A 10,160-nucleotide genomic window follows, 5' to 3' on the forward strand; every position below is an offset into this window, starting at 1 on the left:
ATGTGCAAACTCCACACGGACAGTGACCCGGGGCCGGGAGCGAACCCCCGGGCCCTTGGCACTGTGAGGCAGCAGTGCTAACCACTGCGCCACCATACCCGCCCTAGAGTTGCAGAAGTTTGCAGAGTGATCAAATTAAGGAGTTTAAGACAGGAAACAGATTGGAGAGGGTAGATACAGAGAAGGTATTTCCTCCTGTGGGAAAATCAAGAACAAGGCCGTACCATCTTAAAATTAGATCTAGATTGTTTCGGAGTGAATCCAGAAAAAACGTTTCCATTCACAGGTTGGCATGAATGGAGAACTCTCTCCTCACAGAGGCTGTTGATGGAGCTCAGTCAGTGCTTTCAGGGTGGAGAGAGTTAGATTTTTAACGGGTCATGGCACTGAGGAGGGTAAATGGAGCTGAACAGATGATCTGGTCTGTGTTGCAGCAATCTAGAGGGGCTGAATGGCCTACTCCTGGTGTAAATGTACCTATAGGTTGCAGGTTTGTACACAGGAGATGCAGACCATGTGCGCATTAATATCATTGGACGGACATCCCCGAATGATGCACTTGAACCATCTCAGCTGTCTCCTCCAAGCAGAATGGTACGACCATGGGAATGTCCGGAGCGGGGCAGATGGGCAGTCACTGAGATTAGTGCAGCTTTAAATAAAGAACCCAACGAGTTTCAGTATTTTTCTCTAATTTTTCACAGTGAGTCTAGAACAAGGAGAGAAAATTGGTTGCTTAGTGATACAGTAACGTGTCTTTCACAACGAGGATTCGGCCAAACGGAACAGGCGTTTCCCCCAGCAATGCCTGTTTTATTAATGCTCAGTGTGCATGGAGCGCTGATCGGATCGGCTGGCTGTACATGTGATGGATCTCTTAATTAATTAGATTTGCAAGATCATCATAGAATTTACAGTGCAGAAGGAGGCCATTCGGCCCATCGAGTTTGCACCGGCTCTTGGAAAGAGCACCCTACCCAAGGTCAACACCTCCACCCTATCTCCATAACCCAAGAAACCCCACCCAACACTAAGGGCAATTTTGGACACTAAGGGCAATTTATCATGGCCAATCCACCTAACCTGCACATCTTTGGACTGTGGGAGGAACCGGAGCACCCGGAGGAAACCCACGCACACACGGGGAGGATTTGCAGACTCCGCACAGACAGTGACCCAAGCCGGAATCGAACCTGGGACCCTGGAGCTGTGAAGCAATTGTGCTATCCACAATGCTACCGTGCTGCCCTACACATGCCGCCTGCTCCAAGCATGCATGGCACAGGCCGAGTGCATTATGGTGTGTCACACACATTGGACAGTGAGAATACCTCCAGGTCGATGATAATATGGCAATCTGTCACACTGCTGGAGGTACCATCTTTCAGCACACCCATTCACAAAATTGGCCCTGCGGTGTACGGATAGCAGCCGCAGTGGCTAGCATTCTTTCCAAAGAATCACAAGGTTATTGGTTTATTGAATACAGGAGTAGGGACGAAAGAGAAATTGCTGGAAAATCTCAGCAAGTCTGGCAGCATCTGTAGGGAGAGAAAAGAGCGAACGTTTCGAGTCCGATGACTCTGCAAAAATAGTGGCCCCCAGTTGCACACAGACCTCCTGAGAGTGCAGACTGAGACAGAAGAGATCGAGAAGAAGGAAGTAAGGGCGGCCAAGAGAGTGGAGAAAGATGAAGGGATAAAGATTGAGGGAGGGAGAGTGTAAGATGAGTAAAAACAGCAAAGGAAAGATAAAGATAGAGATGACAGGAAAAGAAAAATATGGAGTAATAGAAGCGGATTGAAGGAGAGAGAGACAATTCTAGCACTAATCTAATTGCACTATCCTTAAGGGATATAAATGTCATAGATCAGATTTATGGGTTGATAAAATGTGGCCTTTAGCTCATGGAGCAGTGGAAAGCAATTTCTTGATGGACTGATCTCTGTGTTCGGGGAAACGTCAGAGCTAGTGAACCCATCGGTAAATTTCATTACATCCTCCACGCCTGCTGCCAAGTCCATAACAATGGAAATATCCTGGCAGAACCCCCATCTACAAACCAAACCAAGCCTCATCCATCACCTGACATCAGCACTAATATGCTGCCCGGATGATGTCATTGGCTGCGGTGTGTTAATACAATCCTTACCTCCGCCAACAGTTACCAGCTCTCCTGCGACGTGATCCTGGAGGGGTCTGATGCACGATCAATCACTACTTAAGCGAGATTGTAGTCCAATTGAAGGCTTTAATGAACAAGTAGTTACCCCAGCAGCTCCGGTACAGAATGACTGCTGTGGGTGAAACACAGACTCTTATGCTCCACCTGCTGGGCGGAACCAGCAGGCAGGTTCCACCACTCATACTACAGTATAAGGTACATCCCACCTAGGTACCGCGATACCTCTAATATAGCCTACCACAAGGTCATCCCATCACCACCCCTATTCCAAATGCCCCATCCCCACAATCCCACCATTGGTTGCAAGACATGTCCATCCCCATGGCGTCCTGCCTTCCCACAGCCAACAAAAAAAAAAACAGAATTTCTACCTGATTGGATGATAGTTAAATAGTCTCCATCGCCAGTCACCCTGCCTGACAATCCCAACCCACCCATCTCCACTGAAAGCTGTTGGACGTCACAGAATCACACAATTGTTCCGGCGCAGAAGGAGGCCATTCAGCCCATTTAATAGCCTGCACTGCCCCTCTGAAAGAGCACCCTACCTAGGCCCACTCCCCCCTCCCTATCCCCATAACCCCATAACTCCACCTAACCTGCACACCTTTAGACACTAAGGGGCAATTTATCATGGCCAATCCATCTTCTTTGGACTGTGGGAGGAAACTGGAACACCCGAAGGAAACCCACGCAGGCACGGGGGTAAAACTTGCGGACTCCGCACAGACAGTTAACCGAGGCTGGAATTGAACCTGGTTCCCTGGCGCTGTGAGGCAGCAGTGCTAACCACTGTGCCACCGTTCTGCCCCCTCACTGTGTGAAAACGTTTTTTCTCACATTACATTACGTCTACTCTGTCCCGCCCCGTCAGGATTTTCAACATCTCTATCAAATCTCCCCTTAGCCTTCATGTCTCCAAGGAGAACGGTCATGTATTGAAATCTCCAGGATTCGCCACCCATTGACGCACAGCACAGTCAGGTCACAGGCGTTACCTCCTCACCAGCTGGTGAAGGGAATCAGCCCCTGGTTAGTGGGAAATCAGGCAGCTCGCTCTCTGCCAGCCCCTGGCACACAGTTAGGGACAGGAGTTAAGTTCCTGGTCACGAGCTGGTTAAATAGACTCTGGGACAGTTACTATAGTTCGGAGGGTTGCTAATTTAACCGCACATTTTTTAAAAAGGAGGTAGAGAGAAAACAGGGAATTGTAGACCAGTCAGCCTGTCGGAGGTAGTGGGCAAAATTCTAGAATCCATTATCAAAGATTTAATAGCTGAGCACTTAGAAAACAGTGGCAGGATCGGACAGAGTCAGCAGGGATTTACGAAAGGAAAATCATGCTTGACAAATCGACTGGAATTCTTCGAGGATGTAACTGGTAGGGCTGATGAGGGGGTGCCAGTGGATGTGGTTTATTTGGACTTCCAGAAGGCTTTCGACAAAGTCCGTGTAAAAATAAAATGCACGGAATTAAGGACTGAGTATTGAAATGGATAGAAAGCTGGCTGGCAGACAAGAATCAAAGAGTAGGAATTAACGGGTCTTTTTCCAAATGACAGGCAGTGACTAGTGGGGTCCCGCAGGGGTCGGTGCTGGAACCCCAGCAGTGACTAGTGGGGTCCCGCAGGGATCGGTGTTGGGACCCCAGCAGTGACTAGTGGGGTACCTCAGGGGTCGGTGCTGGAACCCCAGCAGTGACTAGTGGGGTCCCGCAGGGGTCGGTGCTGGCACCCCAGTAGTGACTAGTGGGGTCCCGCAGGGGTCGGTGCTGGCACCCCAGCAGTGACTAGTGGGGTACCGCAGGGGTCGGTGTTGGGACCCCAGCAGTGACTAGTGGGGTCCCACAGGGATCGGTGTTGGGACCCCAGCAGTGACTAGTGGGGTACCTCAGGGGTCGGTGCTGGAACCCCAGCAGTGACTAGTGGGGTCCCGCAGGGGTCGGTGCTGGCACCCCAGTAGTGACTAGTGGGGTCCCGCAGGGGTCGGTGCTGGCACCCCAGCAGTGACTAGTGGGGTACCGCAGGGGTCGGTGTTGGGACCCCAGCAGTGACTAGTGGGGTACCGCAGGGGTCGGTGCTGGGACCCCAGCAGTGACTAGTGGGGTCCCGCAGGGGTCGGTGCTGGCACCCCGGCAGTGACTAGTGGGGTACCGCAGGGGTTGGTGCTGGGACCCCAGCAGTGACTAGTGGGGTCCCGCAGGGGTCGGTGCTGGCACCCCAGCAGTGACTAGTGGGGTCCCGCAGGGGTCGGTGCTGGGACCCCAGCAGTGACTAGTGGGGTCCCGCAGGGCCGGTGCCGGGACTCCTGCAGTGACTAGTGGGGTCCCGCAGGGGTCGGTGTTGGGACCCCAGCAGTGACTAGTGGGGTACCGCAGGGATCGGTGTTGGGACCCCAGCAGTGACTAGTGGGGTACTGCAGGGATTGGTGCTGGGACCCCAGCAGTGACTAGTGGGGTCCCGCAGGGGTCGGTGCTGGGACCCCAGCAGTGACTAGTGGGGTCCCGCAGGGGTCGGTGTTGGGACCCCAGCAGTGACTAGTGGGGTACCGCAGGGATCGGTGTTGGGACCCCAGCAGTGACTAGTGGGGTACTGCAGGGATCGGTGTTGGGACCCCAGCAGTGACTAGTGGGGTACCGCAGGGATCGGTGTTGGGACCCCAGCAGTGACTAGTGGGGTACTGCAGGGATTGGTGCTGGGGCCCCAGCAGTGACTGGTGGGGTACCGCAGGGATTGGTGCTGGGGCCCCAGCAGTGACTAGTGGGGTCCCGCAGGGATTGGTGCTGGGGCCCCAGCAGTGACTAGTGGGGTCCCGCAGGGATTGGTGCTGGGGCCCCAGCAGTGACTGGTGGGGTACCGCAGGGATTGGTGCTGGGGCCCCAGCAGTGACTGGTGGGGTACTGCAGGGATTGGTGCTGGGACCCCAGCAGTGACTAGTGGGGTACCGCAGGGATCGGTGCTGGGGCCCCAGCAGTGACTGGTGGGGTACCGCAGGGATCGGTGCTGGGACCCCAGCAGTGACTGGTGGGGTACTGCAGGGATTGGTGCTGGGGCCCCAGCAGTGACTGGTGGGGTACTGCAGGGATTGGTGCTGGGACCCCAGCAGTGACTGGTGGGGTACCGCAGGGATTGGTGCTGGGGCCCCAGCAGTGACTGGTGGGGTACCGCAGGGATCGGTGCCGGGACTCCTGCAGTGACTAGTGGGGTCCCGCAGGGATTGGTGCCGGGACCCCAGCAGTGACTAGTGGGGTCCCACAGGGATCGGTGCCGGGACTCCTGCAGTGACTAGTGGGGTACCGCAGGGATTGGTGCCGGGACTCCTGCAGTGACTAGTGGGATACTGCAGGGATTGGTGCTGGGACCCCAGCAGTGACTAGTGGGGTACCGCAGGGATCGGTGCTGGGACCCCAGCAGTGACTAGTGGGGTACCGCAGGGATCGGTGCTGGGACCCCTGCAGTGACTAGTGGGGTACCGCAGGGATCGGTGCTGGGACCCCAGCAGTGACTAGTGGGGTCCCGCAGGGATCGGTGCTGGGTCCCCAGCAGTGACTAGTGGGGTACCGCAGGGATCGGTGCTGGGACCCCAGCAGTGACTAGTGGGGTCCCACAGGGATCGGTGCCGGGACTCCTGCAGTGACTAGTGGGGTACCGCAGGGATTGGTGCTGGGACCCCAGCAGTGACTAGTGGGGTCCCGCAGGGATTGGTGCTGGGACCCCAGCCATTCACAATATATATTAATGATTTAGATGAGTGAACTAAATGATATCTCTAAATTTGCAGATGACACCAAGTTGTGTGGGAGGGTGAGCTGTGAGGAGGATGCAGAGATGCTTCAGTCTGATTTGGACAAGTTGAGTGAGTGGGTAAATGAATGGCAGATGCAATATAATTTGGAGAAATGCGAGATTATCCACTTCGGTAGCAAAAACGAGAAGGCAGATTATTATCTGAATGATCATAAATGAGGAGAGGGGAATGTGCAGCGGGACCTGGGTGTCCTCATACACCAGTCGCTGAAGGTAAGCGTGCAGGTGCAGCAGGCGGTAAAGAAGGCTAATGGTATGTTGGCCTTCATAGCGAGAGGATTCGAGTACAGGAGCAGGGATGTCTTGCTGCAATTACACAGGGCCTTGGTGAGGTCACACCTGGGATATTGTGGGCAGTTTTGGTCTCTTTATCTGAGGAAGGATGTTCTTACTCTCGAGGGAGTGCAGTGAAGGTTTACCAGACTGATTCCTGGGATGGCGGGACTGTCATATGAGGAGAGATTGACTAGGTTAGGATTGTGTATTCCATGGTTTTCAGAAGAATGAGGGGGATCTCTAAAAACCTATAAAATTCTAACCGGACGGACAGGGTAGATGCAGGAAGGATGTTCCCGTTGGTGGTGGGGGGGGGGGTGGGGGGTGTCCAGAACCAGGGGTCACAGTCTGAGGATATGCAATAGACCATTTAGGACAGAGATGGGGAGAAATGTCTTCACCCAGAGAGTGGTGAGCCTGTGGAATTCGTTACCACAGGAAGCAATTGAGGCCAAAACATTGTATGTTTTCTAGAAGCAGTTTGATATAGCACTTGGGCGAGGGGTAATCAAAGGATATGGGGGAAGGCGGGATTAGGCTGTTGAGTTGGATGATCAGCCGGATCATAATGAATGGCGGAGCGGGCTCGAAGGGCCGAATGGCCTCCTCCTGCTCCTATTTCCTACGTTTCTATGTTACTGACAGACTAATTTCCTGTCCAGTTACTGATTCAGTCCCTCATCCATCGCTCATCAGTCCGTCACCACTCATTAGATTAAATCCCCAGCCACTCAATGGGTACAACCTTTGTGAAAATAATGGACAAAAGAATCAATGAAAAATATGTGAAAATGTTTTTAAACGACTCGTGGTGCAGGTGCAAGGCATCAGTGAGCAGCGTCCAGTCCTGCGGCTAGTGTCATTCTCTTATTAACCGGGTCAGGGCAGGGTGGGGGGGGGGGGGTGGGGGGCCCACATGCCGAAGCTGGGCGTTCCTGGCAAGCTGCAGTTGGAGAGAATTGCTGGGCTGAAATTCCACCCCTGTGTCTTGTGCCAGCCAGGTTGTGGTCAACCCTTTTGGAACTGGATCCGCGTTCCGCAGACGCAGCTCCTTAATGAGGAGGGGAGCTTTGAGTTCGCTCAGTGTGATCTGCGGGCACGCCAGCCGTGTTGTCGTGTCATCCGACACTCTCCTTTAATAAACTGATCGATCTCTCATCTGTGCTGCAGAGGCGGCAGAGGTTTACCCGCCTTGAGTGAGGGGGGCGGGGGGGGGGGGGGGGGGGTTGCGGATCCAGCTGGCAGCATGATGATGATGGACAGTGTGCTCAATGGGACAGTGTGAGTTACAATTAGCCCAGACAGCACCTTTACAGAGCCTGTCTCTCCACCCAGACCTAAAAGCAACAGAACTTACGTTTATATAGCGCCTGCAGCTAGGAGCACATCAAACAAAATTTGACACTGAATAACATAAGGAGACATTAGGACAGAGAGGCAAAAGCTTAATCACTGAGGTGGCTTTTAAAGAGCATCTTAAAGGGTAAGATAGAGACAGAGACAGGGAGGAAAATCCAGAGTCCAGTAAACAGAAAGCGCAGCTGGGAATGTGCAAGAGGCTTGAATTGTAGAAGCAGAGAGATCTTGTCGAGCAGGAGTAGAACGTAGAACAGTACAGCACAGAACAGGCCCTTCGGCCCTCGATGTTGTGCCGAGCATTGTCCAAAACCAAGATCAAGCTATCCACTCCCTGTCGTTCTGGTGTGCTCCATGTGCCTATCCAATAACCGCTTGAAAGTTCCTGAAGTGTCCGACTCCACTATCACAGCAGGCAGCCCATTGCACACCCTAACCAGTCTCTGAGGAAAGAACCTACCTTGGACATCTCTCCTATATCTCCCACCCTGAATCTTATAGTTATGCCCCCTTGTAACAGCTACATCCACCCAAGGAAATAGTCTCTGAACGTCCACTCTATCTATCCCCCTCATTATCTTATAAACCTCTATGTAGGTTATACATAAAGGATATTTAGGGAGGAACTTAGAACATAGAACATAGAAAAATACAGCACAGAACAGGCCCTTCAGCCCACGATGTTGTGCCAAACTTTTGTCCTAGATTAAGAACAAATTAATCTACACTCCATCATTCTACCGTAATCCATGTACCTATCCAATAGCCCTCTTGAAGGTCCCTAATGTTTCCGACTCAACTACTTCCACAGGCAGTGCATTCCATGCCCCCACTACTCTCTGGGTAAAGAACCTACCTCTGACATCCCCCCTATATCTTCCACCATTCACCTTAAATTTATATCCCCTTGTAATGGTTTGTTCTACCCGGAAAAAGTCTCTGATTGTCTATCTATTCCCCTGATCATCTTATAAACCTCTATTAAGTCGCCGCCCATCCTTCTCCGTTCTAATAAGAAAAGGCCTAGCACAGTGAACCTTTTCTCCTAAGACCTACTCTCCATTCCAGGCAACATCCTGGTAAATCTCCTTTGCACCTTTTCCAAAGCTTCCACATCCTTCTAAAATGAGGCGACCAGAACTGCACACAGTACTCCAAATGTGGCCTTACCAAGGTTTTGTACAGCTGCATCATCACCTCACGGCTCTTAAATTCAATCTCTCTGCTAATGAATGCTAGCACACCAAAGGCCTTCTCCACAGCTCTATCCATTTGAGTGGCAACTTTCAAAGATCTATGAACATAGACCCCAAGATGAACTTGCATTTATATAACAACTTCCATGGACTCAAAAAGTCCCAATGTGCTTTACAGCCATAGAAGTACTGTTAAAGTGTAGTCACTGTCATGATATGAGAATGATGTGGAGATACCTGCGTTGGACAGGGGTGAGCACAGTAAGAAGTGTAATGCCAGGTTAGAGTCCAACAGGTTTGTTTCGAATCACTAGCTTTCGGAGCACAGCTCCTTCGATTCACCTGAGGACGGAGCAGTGCTCCGAAAGCTAGTGATTCGAAACAAACCTGTTGGACTTTAACCTGGTGGTGTAAGACTTCTTACTATGATATAAGAAAGACAGCAGCAGATTTGCGCACAGCAGGATCCCAAAACAGCAAAGAGGCAATGACCCGAATAATGTTTTTAATAATGGGGTTCAAGGAATAAATATTCTTCCAAAAATGATATTAGGATTTTTTACACCCATAAGACCATTAGACATAGGAGCAGATTTAGGCCATTCGGCCCATCGCGTCTGATCCGCCATTCAAACATGGCCGATAAGTTTCTCATCCCCATAACCCCTGATCCCCTTATTAATCAAAAACCTATCTATCCCTTTGTTAAAGGCACTCAGTGACTTGGCCTCCACAGTCTTCTGCGAAATAGTCCCACTGAGGGGAGCGGGGGTTTAGAACGTGTGACAAATTGCCCCTCTGATATTTTTCCTGGCTTTGCTCCACTGTCCTGCATACTCGTAGAAAGGAGACCATTCAGCCCATCAACTATGCTGGTTGAAATAGAGCTGTCCATTCCAATCCCTGCTTCCAGCTCTTAATCTGCACCCTGTGGATGACAGCACCTCAAGTGTATAACCTAGTAGTTTATAAATATGTGGCGTGTTTCTGCATTTACCACCCTTTCAGGTAGTGAGTCCCAGATCCCCAGCACCCTCTGGGGGAAAATAAATTTACTCTGCAACTTCCCTCCAATACGCCCCCCAATTACTTTAAATCTATGGCCCATTGTTATTGACCTCTCTGCTATTAAGGGAAATAGATCCTTCCCATTCACTCTATCTAGACCTCTCACAATTTTATACACCTCCATTAACTCTCCCCTCGGCCTCCTCTATCCCAAGGAGAACAATTTCTCCAGCCCCTGAAAAATTCTGGATAAATCCCCTCTGTAACCCGAGTGTGCTCACATCCTTCCTCCAATGTGGTGCCCAGAGCTGCAAACAGTACTCCAGCTGTGCC

This window comes from Scyliorhinus torazame, chromosome 29 (assembly GCF_047496885.1).
Source record: "Scyliorhinus torazame isolate Kashiwa2021f chromosome 29, sScyTor2.1, whole genome shotgun sequence".
Taxonomy (NCBI): Eukaryota; Metazoa; Chordata; class Chondrichthyes; order Carcharhiniformes; family Scyliorhinidae; genus Scyliorhinus; species Scyliorhinus torazame.